Below are 22,706 nucleotides of genomic sequence, written 5' to 3' on the forward strand. Positions count from 1 at the left end.
ACGAGGAGACAACTAAAACTTACAGCTCTGATTCCCAGGCCATTCTTCTGGAGGGAGGCACTGCGGCCGTGTGGCAGGAGGGCAGAGGCACTGGCCCCACGGAGGACAGGAGTCCACTCTCAGACAGATGAACACTGCAGGTGTGCCCACAGAAAAGTCCACAGCCCTCGGTAGACAATGCCATGCTTGCCACTGCTAGGGGAGGCTCAGGAGCCCGGCTGGGGTTGGAGGCCTGGTGCCAGGCGGCAGGACGTCAGGCACAATGGGCTGGGGCCGCACTGTCCTCCCCTCTCTCTGCTTTTGCTTCAGTCCTGGCCTCTTTGGGCTGCAGAGCTGGGGTCCCAGCAGGTCACCTGACCTCCCTGGCCTTGGCTCCCCCTCTTTGAAGTGAGCAGATTGACCCCACCGGCTGTCCCAGGGGCGCCCGAGCTGCAGGTGTGGGAGCCAGGGCCAGGGCCGCAGCATGTGAGCATTCCATGTGACCCCGCAGTGTGGCCTAGACCTGGCTTAGGAACAGCTGGGCGGGCTCTGCTACCGTTCAACACCCTGGCTTCCAACTCGAGCCGCCATCAGGGAAAAAGCCCGGCATGATCCGTGTGCTTAACGCACTTGGAGAGCCGGGGCATTGCCCCAAGACCCGAGCCCTGGCTGAGGCTTCTCCACTCCTTAATTTGCAGAGTAGCAGAGGTGCTGTGGGCCCGAGGCCGAGCTCCTCCGTGGCCGCCTGCGACGATGAAGCCAGGTTGTCGGAGCCTGAGAAGCAAGGCTGTCCTTCCTGCCCCACGCCTGGGTCACTGCCTTTCTCATGATAAAGAAAAAAAAATGCCTTCCTGGGAGAGTCATTCCCTTTCCATGTCTGAATAACAGATTCCCCAGATGTCAGGCGGACCCAGCCTGAGGCCCCAGAACGCCCCTACCGAGCGGTGAGCATCTGTGGGCCCGGCCTCAGGTCTCTCCAAGCTCCACGGAGGCACCAGTGCCCAGCACTGAGCGCAGAGGCCGCCCTGCAGGCCGCTCCGGGATGTCAATTGACCTCTAAGGCCACTTCTCACTGTAAAAACTGCAGGGTCATTGTAGGCTATGCTGGCCCTGCCCTCCTCCTAAACGGCCTCATGCCTGCCAGGGCCAGGCGCTTGGAGGCACTCCCAGCTGGGGACCCTGGCTCAGCCTCCCTGGGGCTGGAGGGAGGCGGGATCTGGGTGCTGCTACTGGGGGGCGCTGCCCCTGGGGATCCCAGCTCTTACACTTGCTTTTGTGGTGTGTCCCGAGCCTGCCTCCTGCTCCCTCGCCACTCAAGGCCACCACATGGCCCAGTGTGTGACATTAACCAGTGCCCACACAGCAAAGCGTGCTAGCATAGCACGGCACTTTCGTGACTTTGCTGAGCTCTCCAGAATTGGCAGGTGCTCCCCACTGCTTCCTCATGCTCTCAGCTGAGAAGTCCCTCTGTCCAGCCTCCACACTGGTTCTGTGCATGGCATGTGACTGGCGTGTGAGTGGCGTGGGTGGCGTGTGAGTGGCGTGGGTGGCGTGTGAGTGGCATGTGTGGCATGAGTGGCGGGGTGGTGTGGGTGGCATGTGAGTAGCGTGGGTGGCATGTGAATGGCATGTGAGTGGCATGTGAGTGGTGTGGGTGATGCGTGAGTGGCATGTGAGTGGTGTGGGTGGCGTGTGAGTGGCGTGGGTGGTGTGTGAGTGGCTTGGGTGGTGTGTGGCTGGCGTGGGTGGCATGTGAGTGGCATGGGTGGCGTGTGGGTGGCATGTGGTATGATATGGCAGCACGTGGGTGGCACGGTGTGGCTTGCTCTGTGCTGTGGCTCCTCCACCACAGGCATGTGGCCTCCTTATGCTCCCAACTACCTGAATGTCATCCTGCTCATGACCAGGGCTTGACCCCGCCCATCCGCAGGTTTCCGCTGTCCCCTCGTCCGCCCCACCATTGCCGCACACCTCCTAGTCTTACCTTCCGGTTACCCTGCAGGATCTAAAGGAAACAGTTCTTTTCTTCCAGGTCCTTTCCTCTCTCTGACACCTAAGCCATGCTGACTGTATAACCTCCTAGTGGAGGCCCAGCCTCCTGACTCTACCAATGAGGTTGCGCTGCCACGCAGGCCAGGGCCAGGCAGCCGACGGCCTGGGGACTTGCGGAGTCTCTATGGACTCTTATGAAGTCACCATCCCTGAGCATGGGCACAGCAAAGGCAGGCAAGGCCTGGAGGCCCCTCCTTCCGCCCTTGGGAGGTGGGCACAGGCACACTGCGGCGAGAGGGCTGGCATGTGGGAGCTGGTGCTTGGGGGGCTGGCACGCTTGAGGAGCTGGTTCTCAGGGGGCTGGCATATGGGAGCTGGTGCTCAGTGGGGGCGGCTGGTGCTCGGGGTAGGGGAGGAGCTGGTGCTCAGGGGAGCTGGTGCTCAGAGTTGGGGGAGCTGGTGCTCAGGGCGGCTGGTGCTCGGCAGGGGAGCTGGTGCTCAGGGCCTGGTGCTGGGGTGGGGAGCTGGTGCTCGGGGGGCTGGCATGCCGTGCGCCTATGTGTGCCTGTTCTCCAGCATCCAGGTCTCAAAACCTCATCACCCAAACCACCAAGGATGGTGGGGCAGACACCTGCTCCATTGCCTCTGCCCCGGTACAGCAGCCGGTCACGACTGAGAAAGGAAGCAGCACACCAGGCGCGGCCGGCCCACACCAGGCCAGCACATGGGGCCCCCAGGCTGTTCCAGACCAAGGGCCTCCTGCCTTGCACCCACAGACCCTGCCCGGCTACTTAGTTCTAACCCTCTGGCGTTTCAATGCCACCATCCACTCTCCACGGGAGGCTTGCGGCAGGCGTGGGAGCGCCGTCCTCTGGCTCTTGCAGCTGGTGCTTGGGCCTGTGCTTGGATGGAGGCCGCCGGGGCCTCTGGGTATCTGGCATGTGGCGTCCTTCTCTCCTGACTCTCCCCTCACCCTTCCCACGTGCTGCCCCTCCCGCACTCGCTGCTACATGCCGAGACTACTGGAGTCTAACACCAGTGCCCAACTGCTTCCAAGCTGTGCCTCAGTTTCCTCAACCATAAAGAATAACAACACACGGACGCCAGCAGGCTGTGGAGAGCCAAAGACCCCCGGGGTGCACTGAGAACAATGCTGGGCATGGAAAATGCCAAGCAGCAGCCAGGAGTGTGATGACATCATCGATACTCCCAACCCTTTCCCCATGGAAAAAACAGACGGCAGAGCTTTAAAGAAATACATGACGAAAGCAAACACAGACCGCTGGGATTGCGGCAGACTAAATAGCTTCTGCATGACAAAGGGAGCGACACAGGGTAAAGAGACGACCCTCCAGCGAGAGAAGACCCTGCAGACCACATGCCCGATGAAGGCCCAGCATCCACGGGATAAAGGGGCTCAGACTCAGTAGCAAGAAAGCAAACGACAAAGGACCCAAACGGCTGTGCCTTGGAAGGAGCCACACCGACGGCCAGCAGGTTAACGAAGAGCTGTTGGGCATCACTAACCATCAGGGAGAAGCAAATCAAAGCCACAGGGAGGGGTCGTCTCATGCCGTTCAGATGGCTATTATCAAAAAGACGAAGGTAACAGGTGTTGATGAGAACGCAGAGAAAGGGGACCTGGCACACTGTGGGGGAGGGAGAGGGTCCATCAGTGGGCCACTACACAAACTGTCTGGAGGGACCTCCAAAAGTCAAAAATGGAACTACCGGCCAGGCGTGGTGGCTCACGTCTGTAATCACAGCACTTTGGGAGGCCGAGGTGGGCGGGATCACTTGAGGTCAGGAGTTCGAGACCAGCCTGGCCAACATGGTGAAACCCCATATCTACTAAAAATACAAAATTAGCCAGACATGGTGGCGGGCAAATGTAATCCCAGCTACTCGGGAGGCTGAAGCAAGAGAATCGCTTGAACCCAAGAGGCGGAGGTTGCAGTGAGCCAAGATTGCGCCATTGCACTCCAGCCTGGGCGACAGAGCGAGACTCTGTCTCAGAAAACAAAAGGAACTAGCATAAGGTCCAGCAATTCCCCTTCTGGGTATGTATCTAAAGGAACCGAATCCAGTGTGTCGAAGAGACACCTGCAGGCCCTCGTTCACCGCAACAGCCGCACGATGGAGGCAGCCCAGGTGCCCACCAACAGACGAATGGATAGCGAGCGTGTGGTGGTAACAGTGTTATTATTCGGCCATAAGGAAGAAGGAAGTCCTGTCACTGGCAACATCACAGACAAACCTGGCAGACTTGACACTAAGTGGGTCATCAGCCAGCCACAGAGCGACAAACCCTGCATGGCCTCACTCACACGAGGAGTCGGAAACAGAGATCTCGCTGGAACTGAGAGGAGCACGGTGGTTACCAGGGGCTGGGGGCTTGTGCAAGGATGGGCAAGGGAGGTGCTGATCAAAGGGAACAGTTTCAGTTAGACCGGAGGGACGTGTTCGTGATCAGCCGTGCTGTGTGGCGACCAGTTAACAATAACGTATTGGCCGGGCGCGGTGGCTCAAGCCTGTAATCCCAGCACTTTGGGAGGCCGAGGCGGGTGGATCACGAGGTCAGGAGATCGAGACTATCCTGGCTAACATGGTGAAACCCCGTCTCTACTAAAAATACAAAAAAAACTAGCCGGGCGTGGTGGCGGGCGCCTGTAGTCTCAGCTACTTGGGAGGCTGAGGCGGGAGAAAGGCGTGAACCCGGGAGGCGGAGCTTGCAGTGAGCCGAGATCACGCCACTGCACTCCAGCCTGGGAGCACAGCGAGACTCCGTCTCAAAAAAAAAAAAAAAAAAAAAAAAAGAAAAAAAACAATAACGTATCGTATTTCAAAATCCGGAAAAGAATAGATTTTTAATATCCACACCACAAAAAACGATGTTGGTGAGCTGATTGACACGTTAATTAGCTTAATTAATCTTTCTATGATGTACACATAGATCACACAGTACTCCATAAATATACGCAATTATGTTTTGTCAGTTATAGATAGATGACAGGTAGGTAGGTAGGTAGACGGACAGACAGACAGACAGACACACACACACACACACACACACGAGATCCTCTTCAGGTAAAAAGCAGAACCTGTATGGAACACTGAGATAGTTGGAGCTTTTCACCATGCTCTTTACAGCAAACCTAGAATGTTTAGAATTACGGTTTTACTTATTTTGAAATAACGGATTTCGGTATAAGACCTTTGCCAAAATCCCCTTCCAGTGGTGTTCCTGATGAATGGGAGCTGCCCTGTCTGACTCCTGACGACCATGCCGGTGGCTGGGGACGCTCAACGTCAATCAAAGCCGAAGCACGTGGCAGTTCTCTGCCTGGGAGTCCCGCTAACGTGGCCGATGTGGTGTCCTACTTCCATGTGGCTCTTCAGTTTTTACCTCCACGTCTCTTTTTTAAGGTTAAGAAGAATAAAGCTCATTTGAACATATTACCCAAGCAAATGTTACAGGAATACAAAATCTCCAGATTATTTCCCTGGACCTGAAAACTGAATGATTTATACAAAACTATTACAAGAGAAGAACCGAGTGTCTGTTGATGCAATTTCCTGGAGGCCTCCTCAGAGCCGCAACATAAAATAGCATGTTTTTAGGATGTCAATGAAATCTTTCTTCAGATAAACCCCATGAAGATTCCTCATTCCCTTTCTCACACAAGTGACTGAACGAAACTCCAGGTGTGATTAACCTCCCCTCACCCCAGCAGTGGGAGGTCACTAGCACCAGACGCGGGGAACATGGAGGACCAGCACGCAGGTGTCACTGACACCATTTCTAAAAGGTCTCTGTTTCCCTCGCTGACACTCCGCCTCATCCAGCGTCCGCCCCGACCCCGGGTCTGGACGGAAAACCGACCTGCAGAGCAGCTGGGCTGTCCAGTCATGGGGCCGTCGAGAAAAGGCAACAGCAAATCCACCCAGGGCCCCACGCTGAGTCCCTGACGAGCCTCAGACGTGCGTTCACCCCAACTCTAGAGCCCCCACAGCCCCTGCCCCAGGATCTCACGTAGGGGGGCCATAAAAACAACCTGTAATGCGGAACAGGAACATGCAGGAAGGAGGTGGCGTCCACCCGAGGGGACAGGGCAGCAGGCCCCTTGCATTTGTCACCAGCAGCTTGAGGACGCATGCCAGCCTGCCGTGGGCCACTGCGGCCACCATGAGGAGACGCCTCCTGCCGCCCCAGGGTGGGGAAGCTGGACCCTGGAGCGGCCCCCTGGGAATGTACCAGCAAGCCCTGCTTCCCTCTGCCCCCTCAGCCCAGGTGTGCACCCCCACCTCATCCCCGCCTTCCCCTCATCCCAGCAGAAACACCCACCCACCCTCACCCCTCCAGGCCTGCCCACTGTGGACACCCACAATCGGGGGCTGCAGCCTCTGAGTTCACTGGGCAGAGCTTGGTGCCCCCAAGGTCTGAGAGAGGCCCAGAGAACAGGGACAGTAAGAAAGATGATGTTGCTGAGACACCACGGCGAGGTCCCATGGGCCACGCTGAGGTCGCACGGGCAACCCTGAGGTCACACTCAGTGGCAGGTGCTTTACACAAATGATCCCTCAGCACTCAGCACAGCTCTGTCCCGCTAGCTCCACTGCCTCTGAAAATAATCCTGCCCAGGACCACAAAGTCACTGGCAGGCCCAGGACGGGGAACCGGGCTGCACTGGTGTTGGTACCTGAGCCTCCCACCCCACTGCACGGCGGCTCTGCCCCAAGACCTCCCATGACTGCGTCCCCAGGGGCAGGGTACCCTGGAAGGGGAACCTGACTTCTCTCTGCCTCAGACTCTCTGTGGAGTGATGATTGACAACTATTCCCCACTTTCTTCAAACACACTGTGATTTGTGACTTCCTGAACCTGAAAACATGGCTGGACGACGCACACAGAACCACCAGGACAAGGCACCCTGGGTTCCAGGAGGACAGACACTCAAGTCCTCTCTCTCCGGCACGCCTGGGCTGTCGCCTGGGCTGTCGCCTGGGCTGTCAGTGCTCCAGAGAACGCGTCTGTCACCTGCAGCCCAGACAGCGTCCGTTGCATTTATGAGGTTAATGAGACGCTGGGAGCCCGCTGGGAGCGCCATCTCACCAACCCGTTTATCTGGATTTAGCTCACGCTCAGCCAGGCGGGAGCCATCTCCAGGCCAGTGACAGGGGCGGGACCTCAACACGGAGAGTCAAGGCCCAGCATTCACGGGCCCCACAGCCCCTGCTGCCCATCCTGCCCACCCTCTCACCTGAGGAATGCAGGCCGCACCTTCTCCCTCCATCCCAGGGAGGAGCAGCGTCCACAGGCCAAGCCCTTGCGAGTGTCCCCTGTCCTGCCATACACACTGGCTCTGGCAGGCCACGTCCAGTTCCGCAGGGACCAGGCCTTGCCCAGGACAGTGGCGCCCGGGGAGAGGCGGCTTTGCCGTGGCCAGCAGGCAGCACCGTCTTGTTCTGTGTGCCAACCCCACTTGCCCTTCACATCTTTCAATAAACAAATAAGGACACAAATAAAAATAGAAGTCCCACCGTGGGAAGGCTCCTGGCTTTGACTCGCTCTGGGGTCAGCGCGGGCTGTGGTGGCAGAGGCTCCAGGAGTGTGTGGTGACGGCAGGGAGTGGCTGACAGGGTGTCCTTCCAATCCACACAGGGACAGGGCGCGGGTTACTATGCAAACCAAACAAAGCACACACAGCCCGCGTGTGACCCGGAGCCAGGCCCGTCTCCTGTGCTCTGGAGCCCGTCGGAACCGTCTCATGCTGCTACTGCCGCACGGTACACGCCTGTACAGGGTGGTACACTGTACACGCCCTGCTTCCGTGAACGGTGGGCACACAAAGCCCCCCGCCCGCACGAGGCACCCGCTACAGGAGCAGCGGCCTCCTTCTGAGGGTCACAGGGGACTGGCCATCGGGGCCCTGCCACTCAGGCACCTCACACTGAAATAATGAGAACGCACGTACTTTTCAAAATGTGGTATGTCTGGCCAGGGTGGCACGCTCTGCTTCCTGAATTGTGTGGCCTCCTAAAGACAGTCACAGTCACGTGCAGACAAGGTGGGGGTGGTGGGTACACACAGCTGAGGAACCTGCCGGAGCCACCCAGGGCGGGACCAAGGCACAAGCTCTGTAGGGCAAAAAAGAGGATTGGCGTGGGGATACAGTTCCGCTCATTGTGAAACAAAATTAGACAGCGCCGTATCTGTAGTATCCGTAGGTGGCCGAACACACGCAAACACACCCTCCTCAGTCAATCTGATGACGTTTCCAGTAACGAGCGCCCCAGCTTGAAACGCATCCCAGAAGGAAAACCCCTACATGGAAAGTGATTTCTAAACAAGATGTCGTTTCAGACATGAAATCTGTTGGAACAATGATCACAATTCTTAAAATGCACATGTATCAGCTTGCTCTGAGTAAAAACACTTAAAACCTAAGTCAAACCTTAAGACAGAGCAGTGAACTGCACGGATCACTGCAGCCTACAGGTCGGGAGAAGCAGAGGCCTCTGTCCCCAGGCGGGAGGCACTGACCCCTCCAGAGTGCTGCCCGCGCTGGTTTGCAGAATCTCTTGATGAACCTTACCCTATTTCACTCCCTCCCTCGGGGTGAGGGGAGTGGGGAAACAGAACTCGGCTGCTCCCCTGAAATGACGGGGCCTGCCACCTTGCCTGTGTGTATATTCCTTAACGCTGTGTCAGCGTTTCTCAGCAGGCATTTTCAAAACAGTGACCATGTCAAACTCAGGGCAGGGGTATGCCTGGAGGCCCCGGAGAAGAGGGCCCCTGTGGCTGGAGTTGAAAGCATCATGCCCTTGGCCTGCCCCAGATCGTTCCTTCTTATTGTGCAGAGGAGCCTTCCGCATCCGGCAAGGATCACAGCTTCCGGTGGGCCCAGTGGTTATTCCATTTCTGCTGCGTCCGGGAGCCGCGTCCAGCTGGTTCAGCTTCCCAGGGCACCGGGCAGCAGGCGCCACATCAGCCCTGCCAGGACGCAACAGGCCCAGCTCCTTGGAGAGGGAGCGTGCGAGACCAACAGGAAGAGTTCCAGAATGTGGGGCAAGGCGTTCTAACTTGAGCTGGGGTGCCTGCTCCCAGGGACGTCAGTCGCCCTCACCAGGCCCCTCTGCAGGCCAGGCCCAACCTGGCAGCTCTGTGGCCCCGCACATTCACTCCTCACGTCAGCTTACAGATGAGGAGACCGAGGCACAGAGAGGTTCAGCAACTTGCCCAAAGCCACACAGCAAATCCGTAGCAGAATCAGGACTCAAACCCAGGCCATCTCACCATGAAGTCACTGCTCCTATAGATAGGAGCCAAGGATCACAACCCAACCAAAGTGCTTATCTCGCATCTTCACTGGAAAGGAGGTTTCCCATCAGCTGAGAGCACTTGAGCCTCTAGCTGGAAAGAAGCCTACAGCAATTTAAGACAGGAAAAGCAGAGAGGCGCCGGGCACGTGACACACGTGAGGCGGAGCTTCCTTTCGCTAACTTCTAAAATCAGATCTCAATGGATTGGGAAGAAACAAAAACTCAGTCCTCCAATCCACCTGGAGCCCCAGCCCCGACAGCCTCACGGCCGGGGAAGACAGACCCACCTACCCCTTCAGCTGCAGTAAAACATTTCAAGCAAAGAAACACTCCAAACTTTTGAATTCTGTGGGTTTTTTTAAAAAAGATTTTGTAAATTTAGAAATATATATACCTACTATGTACATACCACAAAAATTAAAAATACAAGATTTTGTAAATTAATGGTATTTTATAAAACAGAGTAATACACCTTGCTGTAGAAATTTTAAACCAAGACGAGGTACATGGTCAGAAGGGAACGCTCAGCCCTCACCCCATCTCCATCCCCAGGACTGACCACTGTTAAAATCTGGTATTGGCTGGTGGCTCATGCCTATAATCCCGGCACTTTGGGAGGCTGAGGCAGGCAGATCAGGAGTTTGAGATTAGCCTGGGCAACATGGCAAAACCTGTCTTTTTTTTTTTTTTTTTTTTTTTTTGAGACACAGTCTTCCTCTGTCACCTAGACTGGAGTGCAATGGTGCGATCTCAGCTCACGGCAACCTCCACCTCCTGGGTTCAAGCGATTCTCCTGCCTCAGCCTCCCACGTAGCTGGGATCACAGGTATGCGCCACCACGCCCAGCTAATTTTTTTGTATTTTTAGTAGAGACGGGGTTTTGCCAGGTTGGCCAGGCTGGTCTTCTTGAACTCCTGACCTCGTGATCCGCCCACCTCGGCCTCCCAAAGTGTTGGGATTAATGGCATGAGCCACTGTGCCTGGCCCTCATTTTTATTTAAAAAAATAAATAAATAAATAAAGCCTGCGTAGCTCACAGAAGCTACCCCAGCAGTACGACACAGAGCTCTTTTCTTAAATGCTGCAGCATCAAAACCTAGGAATGCGCAGTGGGGGCCGGGGCTCCTCTCGTGCACACGTGGTCCCTGAAGCTGCCTGTTCTCTGGGAGAATGAAACACCCGAGCCAACCCTGGGCCACCCCAGGGGATCCCAGATAAAATCACCCCCAGTCCTGCCACACAGATGCGCACACAACCTCCCTGCTGGACCGCCCTGCTGTCCTACACGTTACCTGACGTGGTCCCCAGAGAAACAGCTTGTGCAGCCAAGGACAGGGGAGTGAAGGCTCAGTACCCCCTTGCCGCCAGTGCGTTACTCAAGAATGCTCCAGACTTCACTGCTGCCGGAGGACAGGGCTGCAGGGCTGGAGTCCATGTCCCAAGCAGGCATCTGTGTCTCAGGCAAAAGGCTACAGATGACCTCTACCATGGTGCTGACCCAGCAGCGGAAGGCAAAGCCGCAGCCACTGTGCCACTGAATGTTCCAGTGGCCACAGTAAAACACAGAGAAAGGTGGAATTAACTTTAATGATGTGTTTTACCTAACCCAACATATCCAAAATATCACGGACTTCTCCATTGGACACTGAAATCCAGTACATATTTCCAGTTCTCAGGGCCTCACACGTGGGCCTTGCCACTTCTCCCGGGCAGGCAGCTACATGGAGCCAGCGGCCACCACACCAGAGAGGCCAGCTCTGGGTTTGTTACTCCCAGGACATTTGCAGCGGACAAGGCTTGGCCTGCCCTGACGGAGGAGGCGGAGAGGACTCTGGAGTCCTGCTGTGGCACGCCCTGACAGAGCTCTGTGTGGGAACGTGGGCGCTGGAGACAGGCGCAGGTCAGATGCACGAATGTCAGAGGTGCTCAAGTTGACCCAGGGTTACGGGGTGCAGGGGCAACAAGCCACAGGGCTACAAGGGTCAATGCCCCCTGAGGGGACAGAGTGGAGCTGGAGGCGCTGGGGCTGGGGCTGAGGAAGAGTCCAGCCCAGAGGGCACGGACTTGGAGACAATATGGGGTCTGAGACCAGGACCCCAAGCTCCCGTTCTCCCTCCCCCTGTTGTCTACCCACAATGACTCGGGTGCCTCAAAGTCAACCGGAGAAGACAGAGTTCTGCTCAGAGGCAGCCCCGCTGGCCTTACCTTGTTGGACCCAGGGGGCAGGTCGCTGGCTGGAGTGTGTGAACGGCACAAGGTGGCAGAAGTATGGGGCCCTGGTTTTTATCTGCCTGCCCAGGCTGGGAGGGGCAGGGCAGCGTGGGGAGGAAGGAATCTTGCTGGATCCTCTGTTGCCCAAGGAGGGGGGAGGACTCTGCCCTCCTCCCCGCATGACCCAGAGTCTCTGCAAGCCAGGACGGCGGAAGCAGCCAGCAGTGTGGCTGGGAGCAACCACAGGAGGGCCCAGGACTGTGCCTACAGCCGCCCACAGCAGCTGGACTAGCGCCAGCAAGGGGAGAGGGTCCTGCCAGGGTGGGCGCCGTGGCCGTCTTCCCATTCTCATCATCACAGAGAGACTGACCACGAGGACATGATCAGGCCCCACACCTACAAAAGAGGCCAAGTCAGAAGTCGAACGACCACTTGTCGGCTCCCTGGCTGAAGTGCGGTGAGGAAAGACTCACAAAGAAACAAGAAAATGCCTCTTCCTACGCAGCTCAGGTAAAGGGTCAAAGACACACAGGACTTGAAATCCTGACCACTCTGCCAAGTCGCAGGAGACTCTGGCTGCCATCCCAAAACGCACCCTCCCACACACCTCTCCAACATGTCAGCCCTGGACTCAGCCCACAGGGTGACAGCCCAGGCCCCCTGCAGTGGGGTGGGGCTCAGGGAGAGTCTTCAAAAGGAAAAGCCCAGGTATGCCCTTCTCGACTTTCCTGCCTGGAATGCAGATGAAACAGCCGGGGCAAGGCAGCCATCTTGAGACCGGCAAGCAGCAGCTAGGACAGAAGCCGGGGCCTGAGCACGCAGTCGGAGGAGGCCAGGGTCTCTGGGACATGGCGGGGCGGCGGCCCCCACCCTGACAGCCTGACTGTTAGCAGGAGGAAGACAGATCTGCTACTCGTGAAAGTGCTTGCAAAGGCAGTACCTGATCCTCATGGGTGCGGGCCTGGGGAGCTGTGTGAGAAGAAGCAGGTATTTGTTGGTCTTAGTCCCTGGTTCCTGACACAAAGCTTATAAATTCCTTGTCATTTCCCGAGTGGGAAGGGTGACAGGAGCATCTTTTGTTCTATTTGGTTCTTGTACAAAGTTCTTAAAACCTTACATTTCCTACGGGATGGGAGCGTCTACTGTTACTCCTAACAAGCCCTTCCAATCCCACCTGAGTGACAGGTGACTTGCAGGGCCCTCGACAGCACTCGCTGTCTCCCTGCCATCCTCCAGGAAGGACGGGGCTGGAGACCAGGCTCCCTCAAAACTCTTGTACAGTGGGCTTCAGGGTTGGTGAACTCACCCACATGCTGGGAGGCCTGTGGACCCCAGCTCCCCAGGGACAGAAGCCCTGGCACCCAGGATCCCCCAGGCCTCACTCGGCACCCGTTTCCCCTTGGCTGTCCATCGGATCCTTCGTAACACCCTCTACAAGAAACCAGCAGACACAGCCAGTGTTTCCCTGAGTTTTGCAAGCCATCCTGGTAAGTGATCAAACTCGAGGGCATCATGGGAACCCCAGCCTCCAGCCATGGGTCATCATGGGTCACAACCTGGGATTGGCATCTGACAGTGGGGCAGTCTCGTGGGACTGAGCCCTGGCCCTGGGGGATCTGACGCATCGGAACTCAGTGGAACTGGGGGCGCCCAGCCGGGTGCCCTGGAGAACTGCTTGCGGGGGGGAAACACCCACACATCTCACTGAGGAAGTGTTCTGTGTTGAGCACGAGAGTGGAGTAGGGAGAAAATCTTTTTGTCCTTTTCACAGGGGACAAACTAACGAGTATTAAACTATGGATCCTGACATCCGCGCAGGCTGCTTCCTGAGGTGTTACCCCGTCCCCGAGTGCATGGATCTGGAGGTACATGGAGTGCCCCGCCGAGAGCGGCTCCCCTACCCCCTATTTCATGCCAGTGTACCCTCCTGCAGCACAAGGAGCTCTGCACTGGTGGTGTGCTGGTGGGCACAGGTCCCCGAGGCTGCGAGCCTCAAGGTGCGCCTGGCCTGGATTCCATCCCCTCTGGGAATGAACCCAGTGCTGTCTGCGTTTGTTCCGCTTGTGCCAGCGCAGACACCTGCAGCTGGTTTTCTTTGGGAAGCACACTCTTCACAAAGTCTAAAACCCCTGTGTGAGTGTGGGGAGAAAGAAACAGGGACCCCTGACACAGAACAGACGCTCACACTCCAGAGCCTGCCCCGCTGGGGACAGGTGCCCCATGCCCAGACCCCATGCCAGCTCTGCCACCACCACTGGGCAGCCGGTCACATCACACAGGGAACATCACACGGGGCAGCCAGTCCTCATGGCAGCCCCGACGCTGACAGAGTGCCCTGCCTGGCACATGGCTCCAGAGCCGCAGCCCCTGAGCTGGGAGACCCCATTGAAGCCCAGGGCACACTGTTGTTCCCCTCAGAGCAGGTAGCTCCAGCCCAGCCTTCAGCCTTTGGTCACGGGTCACAGCCTATGCCAGGGGGGAACCTATGCCCAGCATCTCTGTGCCCCCTGCCATGCAGGTCTCTCTTCCAGGGACACTCTCCTCTATGCACTGCCTGCCTTGAGGGTGGGGTTAAGCAGGATCCCAGGCCAGCAGCCTCCTTCGAGGAACGAAGCAGGTCCCCGCCTGGCTCGGCCCAGGGTCTTGGGTGCCGCACTCCTTCGCACGCTTCCCCTCGTGCTTCCTGTTTACTGATGTGTTCACCACCCTCGCCTTGCCACCCCCACAAGAACAGGGGCCTCCTCCATCACATCCACTCATTGTCCCCAGGCTGAGAAGGGCCCTGATAAATGTATCACACATGTGCTCTGTGCGACTCCCCCACGAGCCGGGGCCTCCACACGCACCAAGGCCCTCGGGTGACTCATCCCGTCCCCAAGTGCAGGATGGGGGTCCAGCCTGTGACAGGCCCTGGATGGTGTGTGCAGCTCATTAAACCCCCCTCTGTGACCCCACCACGGCAGAGGCCAGCGCTGCCCGCCCTACGCCACTGGGCCTGGCTGCGGGAGCAGAGCAGAGGAGAGGAGGAGCCCCTTCCTGGAGGAGCCCTGAGGAGTCTCCAGCATCCAGCTCCAGAGACTCACACCACAGAGGAGCCCTGAGGAGTCTCCAGCATCCAGCTCCAGAGACTCACACCACAGAGGAGGGCAGCACCAAGTCCAGGCCCAGAGACCCGGCGGGCCGCAGGAGGCCACGGAAACCCCGGCGCAGAAACCCAGGGGGCCGCAGGAGGCCACGGAAACCCCGGCCCAGAGACCCAGCGGGCCGCAGGAGGCCACGGAAACCCCGGCCCAGAAACCCAGCGGGCCGCAGGAGGCCACGGAAACCCCGGCCCAGAGACCCAGAGACCCAGCGGGTCACAGGAGGCCACGGAAACCCCGGCCCAAAGACCCAGCGGGCCACAAGCGGCCACAGAAACCCCGGCCCAAGCACATCTGTACTCAAGAGAATTTTCTTTCTCGAAGCACAAAATGGCAGAGTTCCTTGCAAGCAACCTGACTTTTGAAAAAAGCCAAGACACTGCTATTTTGGCGTTTTCTTGCATGGACAACAGTGAGTGGCTGCCCCAGAGCAGACGCAGCCCCGCTCCTCCCACGAGCATCTCCTGTCCACACATCTGACTGGCACCAGCCTCAAACCCTCCTCCTTATACCAGCCTCATTTCTTTCCACCTCGGTGATGCGATCAAGGATTTCAACTTCCAAAAAAGGAAACCTTTTCCATTATAAAAAATCTCCCCCAAATAAGGAAGCCTGCATTCTCACAATAATCTATCGAGTATTTGCTAAACCTTCACAAAGGTTTAGCATCAAGAGACAGAGAAATCAGGAAAAGAATGTCCCAACACTCACACTGACGGTGACCCCCGGGGAGCTGTGAAACGTCCTCTCCACACTCACCCCACGCCTTGGTGGGGGAGACAGGCCCGCCCTCCCCAGACACCCAGCTTGGGGTGGAAGGCTGTCAGGAGGTTAGAATCTTGTTAACAAAGTAATTAATGCTTTATCCCCAGAAAAAAAAAAAAAAAAAAAAAAAGAGAGCTCATAGAATCAGCAACGTGGAGCTCATTACTGATTAACAAAAGAACCACCACGAACCCCGGCTTTTTATCGCAGACCGAGGGAAGTAACTGGGAAGTGACCGTCAAAGGCACTGACCGCACAACTAACAAGCGCTCCAGAGTGCTCATTACCTGGTGCAGCCCAGAGTCTCACCCGCGGGAAGCAAACTCTTCTTTCCTTCTGTCCCCACATCCAACACTCAACACAGAACGCTCTGCTCTCCTCAACAGGTAGGGATTTCAGCATCATTAAATCCCACGGTGCCGGGGCTCGCCCTCGAGACTGCCCCACTTGTGACCTGTGCTCCTGACCACCCGGCCGGAAGCTGGGGTTCCCACGGTGCCCTCCTCGAGTCTGACCATTTGCTAGGACGGCTCACAGAACTCTGGGAAACTGTCTGCTGGTTTATTATGAAGGGTGTGACGAAGGATCCGGATGGACAGCCGGGCGGAGAGGGGCACAGGGCGAGGCCTGGGGTGACCAGAGCACAGGGGCATCCAGTGCTTCTGACCGACCAGCTACAGGGTGGGTTTCCAATGACCCCTCCTCGGGTTCAATTAATTTGCCAGAGCAGCTCACAGGACTCAGGGAGACACATTTACTGGTTTATTATAAAGGATGTTACAAAGATACACACAGATGAAGAGATGCACAGGGCGAGGTATGGGGCAGGGAGCTCGGAGCAGGTGTGCCCTCCCCAGGACTCCACCCTCCAGGAACCTCCCCGTGCTCAGCAGCCTGCAAGCCCCCCACACCCTGTCCTTTAGGGAGTCTGTAGAGGCCTCATTACACAGGCACGATTGAGCAGATCACCGGCCACTGGTGATCCACTCCACCTCTGCGGGCTCCCTCCCCTCCCCAGAGGTCCACCGTGGAGTTCCAAACTCTAATCATGTGGTCGGTTGCCCTGGCAACCCGTCCCCCATGAGGCGGTCCCAGAGCCTCAGCTGCAGTCACCTCAGTAGCAAACAAAAAGACACTCAGCAGTAAAGGCTGTAGGAGCTTCGTGCCCGGAGCCAGGGCCAGAGACCAAACGCATGTTTCTGATTACATCACATTATCACACTCACCAAGCATCACATGCCCAGCGCGCTCTCTCCTCTCAGCCCTGAGTCACACACACTCACATTCAACACTCACACCCTCTCACACACACACACACACTCTCACACTGACACATTCACGCTTTACACACACCCTCACACACACACTCACAATCTGTCACACACACTCTCACGCTGACACATTCACGCTCTACACACACACACTCCCACATTCTCACACTGCCACATTCATGCTTTACACACACCCTCACACACAAACACACACAATCTCACACACACACACACACAATCTCACACACACACACTCAGGGCTGGAGACAAGATGAATGCCCCAGCATGCAGTGGGGGAAGAAATGGACTAAAAAGACGCAGCTGCGCGCTCTGGGAGGGATGCAGATGTGGTCACACCCCTGCCTGCAGCGCACTCCTGTCCCTTCTCCAAGTTTCAGGTGACAACCGGGATCCTGTCTGGAGACCCCCCGGGGACTCCGAGCATGGAGATGCAGATGCCCGCACAGCACCCACGCACCAGGAAAGCCAGTTTGAAAACACCACGGAACCAAAGTCCGGGCTCCAAGATCTTTACGCTATTTGGGAAGAAAACAGAGACGCCCATGCTTGCGTCAGCCGTACATGCACTAAAACCGGAGCGAGGCAGAGGAGATGAGTGTGGCCCCTGCAGAAGGGCGACAAGCAAATTCGTGAAGCGTTCCATATTTTTTGTTGGCATGGATGTGGGGAACAGGGAACACCTCTACAACTGTAAATTAGTACAACCACTACGGAAACAGCGTGGAGGTTCCTTAAAGAACTAAAAGTAGATCCACCATTCGATCCAGCGATCCCACTCCTGGGTATCTACCCAGAGGAAAAGAAGCCATGAGAGGAAGAAGACACAGGCATGTTTGTAGCAAGACGATTTGCAATTGCAAGGATACAGAACCAACCTGAGTGGCCATGGACTGAAGAGTGAATAAAGAACACGTGGTCCATACACACCACGGAATGCTACTCAGCCATCAAAAGGGACAAAATAATGTCTTGCAGCAACTTGGATGGAGCTGGAGGCCATTATTCTAAGTGAAGTAACTCAGGAACGGAAAACCAAAAACTCTGTTCTCACTTATAAGTGGGAGCTAAAACATAATGGGCAGGGAAATTGGGAAGGGGGTGAGGGATAAAGACTCTATATTGGGTCTAGTGTACACTGCTCGGGTGACAGGTGCACTAAAATCTCAGAATTCACCACTAAAGAACTCGTCCGCATAACCAAAATTCACCTGTACCCCATACACTATGGAAATTTTTTAAAAAAGAAAATAGAGACACCGGTGAACTTTTGTGACATCAAGCATGCATCCTAACATTTAAGGACAATGCTCCAAGAATGTAAATGATGGACAGATGTGTGACTTCTGCAATAGGAGGAACAGGAAATAAAAACAAACTTCACCCAGTCCCACAGCAGGCAGGAAAATGAAGGAAAAGAATGCTAAATAATAACGATGGTGATGGTAAAGTAGAAAGTTAACTCAAGACAAAACAAAAACCCAGAAAGGCCAAGAGCAGAAACCACACACGGGACGATGCAGGCATCTGTGATGTGTGTGCGCGAATGTGCATGTATTTTATCTGCAACTCCCTAAAATACACAAAATGACCATAGCCCTGGTCCAAACACCAATCACACCTACCGATACAAAAAGACTCCAATCACCTACTAAAAGGACAACATTCGCACTAGTTTAAAACAAACCCCAACTCTGCAGATAGAAGAGAAAGACTTAAAACAGAGAAATTCAGCAGAGTTAAAAATACATGAAATAAATATATACTGGAAAAATGAAAAAAAAAGGGTCCGATATCATGATATTAGACAATATCAGGCCAAAGAAATAAATGAGACAAATCAGGAATATAACGCTAAAACTAAAATGCTTGGAGCAGATATAGTCATTCGATATATTCATACCAAATAACCCGACACACTTCATTAAGCAGAAATTCAGGGGATGCCACAGAAACCCATCTCAGCACGTGAAGGCAGGAGACATGCATGTCCCTTCCAACTCGAGAAAGAACACGCGGGCAAGAAATGAGCACACGAGGCTATCAGACACATAAACAACAAAATTAAAGCAGCAGCGCATAAGGAGAAAGAGGCAATTCTGTACTTGATAACAGAGAACACACTTTTCTGTTTTCAATATCCCATGGAAACATTCATAAACAGCACCCATATATGAAGCAGCAAAGAAATTCTCAACCAATACCAAGTAATAATTAAAATACAAACAACATTCCCCAGAAATTAGTAACAAAATCAGAAAACAGGCTTTTCTATATTGAAATTTAAGGCCGGGCACAGTGGCTCACGCCTGTAATCCCAGCACTTTGGGAGGCCGAGGTGGGCGGATCACGAGGTCAGGAGATCGAGACCATCCTGGCTAACACGGTGAAACCTTATCTCTACTAAAAATACAAAAAAAATTAGCCGGGCGTGGTGGCGGGCACCTGTAGTCCCAGCTACTCGGGAGGCTGAGGCAGGAGAATGGCATGAACGCAGGAGGCGGAGCTTGCAGTGAGCAAGATCACACCACTGCACTCCAGCCTGGGCGACAGAGCAAGACTTCGTCTCAAAAAAAAAAAAAGAAATTTAAACATTATCTTCTTAGATGTTCCTCTTAAAGGGAAAATAGAAGTAAAAACTGAAGAATTGGCCAGGCACGGTGGCTCACGCCTGTAATGCCAGCACTCTGGGAGGCCGAGGTGGGCAGATCACGAGGTCAGGAGATCGAGACGATCCTGGCTAACACAGTGAAATCCCGTCTCTACTAAAAAGAAAATACAAAAAATTAGCCGGGTGTAGTGGCAGGCGCCTGTAGTCCCAGCTACTAGGGAGGCTGAGCCAGGAGAATGGCGTGAACCCGGGAGGTGGAGCTTGCAGTGAGCGGAGATCGCACCACTGTACTCTAGCCTGGGTGACAGAAGGAGACTCCGTCTCAAAAAGAAAAGAAAAACTGAAGAATTTTCAGAAACCATACTAATAAAACTAAAGCAGTGCTTTAGAGGAAAATTTAACCCATCAATTACTTTAAATCTTTAGAAATGAAAGCAAGACAATAAGAGAATGAAGCCTCCAACTTAAAAAGCTGAAAATTACAAAGTAACTGAAGGAATTAATAAATATAAAAGGAAAAAAATTTTTTTTAATCTTAATAGCTAAATTGAAATTTTTTTTTTTTTTTTTTTTTTGAGATGGAGTCTCACTCTGTCACCCAGGCTGGAGTGCAATGGTGCGATCTTGGCTCACTGCAAGCTCTGCCTCCTGGGTTCACACCATTCTCTTGCCTCAGCCTCCCGAGTAGCTGGGACTACAGGCACCCGCCACCACGCCCGGCTAATTGTTTTGTATTTTTAGCAGAGACGGGGTTTCACTGTGTTAGCCAGGATGGTCTTGATCTCCTGACCTTGTGATCCACCTGCTTCGGCCTCCCAAAGTGCTAGGATTATAGGCGTGAGCCACCACACCCAGCTGATCTATTTTTACAGAATTAAAATATCTGAGTACTGGGCATGGTGGCTCAGGCCTGTGATACCAGTGCTTTGGGAGGCCGAGCTGTGAGGATCACTTGAGACCAGGAGTTTGAAACCAACCTGGGCAACACAGAAAGACCCTCACCCCTACAAAAAATTTACAAATTAGCTGGGCGTGGTGGGGCACACCAGCCACTTGGGAGGCTGAGGCGAGAGGATTGCTTGAGCCCAAGAGTTCGAGGCTGCAGTGAGCTAAGATCACACCACTGTACTCCAGCCTGGGCAAGAAAGTGAGACTTCATCTCTAAAAAAACAAAACAAAACAAAACAAACAAACAAACAAAAAAAAACAAAAACAAAAAAAACCACCTCTACGTGGAATCTTGTATTTTTTAAAAATTGTAAAATAAAAATAATTAAACTATCTATTAAACAGTTTTATAAAATTTACCTCTAACAAAAATACCAAAGGCAGATGATTTCACAAGTGAATTCTACAAATCCTATAAGAATAGACTATTTTAACATTAATTAAACTTTCCCAGAATGTAAAGAAGGAAGACGTCCCAATCCCTTTAATGAAGCAACAGTGACATAAAATTCACAAGGAGAAAGGGTGCAGAGGGAAGGGAAGAAGGAAATGTGTCTGAATCACCGTCTCAAATTGTGGCGTGAGGAACCCGGGGGGGCCCAGACCTCGCAGGCAGGGGGTTTCTGAGAGCCTTCTTCACGAGCTCAGAGCCTTGTGCAGCATAATTTTCTTTATGAGCCTCAGCCACGACACAGCACAACGGGCTGCCTGCAGAGGCAGAGAGATGTCGGCTGTGGTCGCTGAGGTCAGACATCAAAGAGACATAAAAATAGAAAACAGGGCCACTGTCCTTACTAATTTTGGAAACTATGGGTTTTCCTTACAAAAGCTGGTTTATCCCAGGACACAGGAAAAAAAAAATATTTTTTGTACGCATTGGGCTTTGAAATGAATTATTAAATATTTTTAAATGTTCTTACTGTTAATTTCTTTTTTTTTTTTTTTTTTTTTTGAGACAGAGTCTTGCTCTGCCGCCCAGGCTGGAGTGCTGTGGCCGGATCTCAGCTCACTGCAAGCCCCGCCTCCCGGGTTTACTCCATTCTCCTGCCTCAGCCTCCCAAGTAGCTGGGACTACAGGCGCCCGCCACCTCGCCCGGCTAGTTTTTTATGTATTTTTAGTAGAGACGGGGTTTCACCGTGTTCGCCAGGATGGTCTCGATCTCCTGACCTTGTGATCCGCCCGTCTCGGCCTCCCAAAGTGCTGGGATTACAGGCTTGAGCCACCGCGCCCGGCCTTACTGTTAATTTCTTAACTAGCGTCTACCAACACCATATTAGAGGTCTCTTGACCTCAGTACTCCTGGCATTTTGGATGGGATAACTCTGCTGTGGGGCCAGCTGTGCCCTGCGGGATTCAGCAGTCTCCCTGGTCTTTGTGCATTTGATGCAGGAGTGACTGTCTCCCGGCAGCTGCCAACCAAAAACATCTCCTGCCATCGCCAAATGTCCGCCAGAGGACAAGGGGAGTCACCCCAGTTAAGGACCACAATAGTTGCAACTCAAAAGCAAAATCTCTTTGGGGTCCTCAATAATTTTTTTTTTTTTTGAGACAGGGTCTTGCTCTGTCACCCAGGCTGGGGTGCAGTGGGGTGATCTCAGCTCACTGCAACCTCCACCCCTGGGGCTCAGGTGATCCTCCCATCTCAGCCTCCCAAGTAGCTGGTACTAGAGGCATGTGCCACCATGCCTGGCTAATTTTTGTATTTTTTATAGAGACGGGGTTTTACCATGTTGCCCAGGCTGGTCTCAAACTTCTGAGCTCAAGTGACCCACCCACCTCGGCCTCCCAAAGTGCTGGGATTATAGGCCTGAGCCACCACACCAGGCCCTCAGTAATTTTTTAAGAGTGTAAAGAGCCCATAGGTTTGAGAATCACTGCTCTTCATACGACTACGAATGCAAAAATGTCTTTAAAACTTAGCAAACAGGGCTAACAGCGCATTAAAAAGTCAACACACACATGATGACCATGTGGATCTGTTTCATGAATGCAAGGATGGTTTGCTATGAGGAAACTGACTAACAAAGTTCATCTGATTCCTTAACAAGAAGGCTTGACAGGCAACACAAGAAAATTCAACCCTGGCTTCCCAGTGAAAACACTCAGCAAAGCAGCGGCCAGTACAAAATATTACACGAATTCAATGTCTGCCTCCCCTAGGAGAAGACACTCACTGAACTTCCAGTGAGGTGCTCATTCACAGGCCAGTCAGCATTTCACTCGCTGGGCAAACACCAAAGGCACCGCAGCCAACACCAGGGACAAGGCAGAGCGCCCTGTAGTTAAAGGCCAGCCTCATGCATGCCCAGCGATGGAATACCCACAGTAAATATATGTTTGCAAACTGACTCCAGCCAGGACTTCACCAAAATATCATGACCATATTTGGTTTATCCTAGGACACAGGAATGGTTTACTATAGAAAACCAATTAACAGGACTATTGAC

General features: G+C 54.1%; 1 protein-coding gene and 1 non-coding gene across 3 annotated transcripts in view; one reads left to right on the forward strand and one right to left on the reverse strand.

Moving 5' to 3' along the window:
- The window catches only part of AGPAT3 (1-acylglycerol-3-phosphate O-acyltransferase 3), a 119,375-nt gene that overhangs the window by 55,471 nt on the left and 41,198 nt on the right, over positions 1–22,706 (reverse strand). The window contains exon 1 of one of the 2 annotated variants that reach the window (XM_025379133.1): positions 11,500–11,945. The exons of the other annotated variant lie outside the window; for it this stretch is intronic. The gene's annotated coding sequence lies outside the window, so the exon portion shown is untranslated. Of the gene's footprint in view, positions 1–11,499; positions 11,946–22,706 lie in introns of those variants that run through there. 2 annotated transcript variants of the gene reach the window in all.
- Positions 17,249–17,351, forward strand: LOC112621898. Its single transcript, XR_003118830.1, has one exon. It is a non-coding gene; the product is annotated as a U6 spliceosomal RNA (small nuclear RNA).

Source organism: Theropithecus gelada, chromosome 3 (genome assembly GCF_003255815.1).
Source record: "Theropithecus gelada isolate Dixy chromosome 3, Tgel_1.0, whole genome shotgun sequence".
Lineage (NCBI taxonomy): Eukaryota > Metazoa > Chordata > Mammalia > Primates > Cercopithecidae > Theropithecus > Theropithecus gelada.